The sequence below is a fragment of the Malurus melanocephalus genome, unplaced genomic scaffold, assembly GCF_030028575.1.
Source record: "Malurus melanocephalus ecotype Western Australia unplaced genomic scaffold, MMel_1.1 scaffold_1089, whole genome shotgun sequence".
NCBI classification, from domain to species: Eukaryota; Metazoa; Chordata; class Aves; order Passeriformes; family Maluridae; genus Malurus; species Malurus melanocephalus.
Genome location: NW_026624321.1, coordinates 32,881 through 34,561, shown reverse-complemented (window position 1 = coordinate 34,561; position 1,681 = coordinate 32,881).

Sequence of the window (1,681 nt, the reverse complement as noted above, 5' to 3'; positions counted from 1 at the left end):
AAGAGTCCAATTTCTTTTTGAGTCTTGGTAATTGGGCACTTTTACAGGCAGATCACGCTATTTGGGCAGAATAATAAGTTCGGAAAGACCGATATCTCTAAGCTGCCACCGATTTCTACTACTTTATTTATTTATTTCATTTTATCTCCCTTCGCCTCTCGCTTCCCGTCTTCCCCGCAACGGGGTTTTATTTTTTTTACCCAGCCACTGTTTTTGCGGCGGCTGTGCCATCATCCCCCGTGTTTTTTGTGGCCCGTTGGGTCAGAGGCGCGGAGCAGGACAGGGTCACACCGCCGAAACGCGGGATGCAGCGCCCTCTTTTTATGGGATTTGAGCTTTGGGGGGAATTCTCTAATGTGCAGTGATTTCAGGAGGGACAATGCAATCATTAATCATCCCCTCGCCTTTTGATTTGAAYACACATTTGCAACACAGAAGGGCAAGAAAACAATGGTGATAGCGCTAGATCTTTGCATATTTATATAGCGATAGATAAATATGTTACATCCATCAGATACAAACACTTCATATGCAACTTAGCTCCGGTATAACATCAATTCACATTCTGTCCTTACATTCATCGTTGTCAATGGCAGAAAGAAAAATAATTACATGCGGTAGGCAGCKGATCATTTTAATTAAAAAAAAAGTTTTATTACGAAACTAGTTTGTATAAAACAGGGTTATACAGGACCTTTGTAAGTTTGTAATAAAACAGTAAGAAAAGGCAGTTGTATAGGGGTTTTTTGTTTGTTTGCTTGTCTGATTTTTCTTTTTTCCTTTTTTTTTTTTTTTTTTTTTTTTTAAAAGGTAGCATATAAAAACAAATGGCTACCGTTTTGCGTTTGGACCTTAGCTGCATAAACTTTGTTCACTTTGAACATTGTTTAATGACATTATTAATACATTAACAAAGTTTCTATAAAGTAAGACACATTGGTGCTAAAGTACATCTGGAGGAAATCCAAGTCCTTTACAAAACCACATACAAAAAATGGCAGTTGTAAGGTAACGTTGACTACGAGTCTAAACATGAAGAGGTAATAAACATTACATATTAAAAAAAGTATCAAGATATACACATTTTAAACCATTTGTACAAAACCTCTATAAATCTCTCTCTCTCTTATGTACAAAAATAGCTTAATATATCCCCAACCGGGTTAGGATAGATACAAATAGATTTTCTTATCATAAAAAAATTCACAAAAAAAAAAGAAGATTGGAAGCATTCTATGATGGAAACGAGAGGAAAAGCTTGGATCGAGGGGAGGGAGAGGCGCGGGGAGATGGGGGGTAGGCACGGGGCTCCAGGGGCTTCTTTGAGTACAGCATAGCTTAACTTCAGCATCTCCACAGACATCGGGAAACTATTTGTCCGCAGGTGATGAACGCCAGTCTCTGGAGGTGCGGAGAGGAGGAGGAGGAGGAGGAGGAGGAGGAAGAGGAGCTCCTCCGGCGGCCGAGGAGCGCAGCGCCCTTTCCCGCGGCCCGGGGCTGTCCCGCCGGACACTCTCTCCGCCGGGGCTCAGTCCTGTCCCGCCGGACACTCTCTCGGCCGGGGCGCAGTCCTGTCCCGCCGGACCCTCTCTCGGCCGGGGCGCAGTCCTGTCCCGCCGGACACTCTCTCCGCCGGGGCGCAGTCCTGTCCCGCCGGACACTCTCTCCGCCGGGGCGCAGT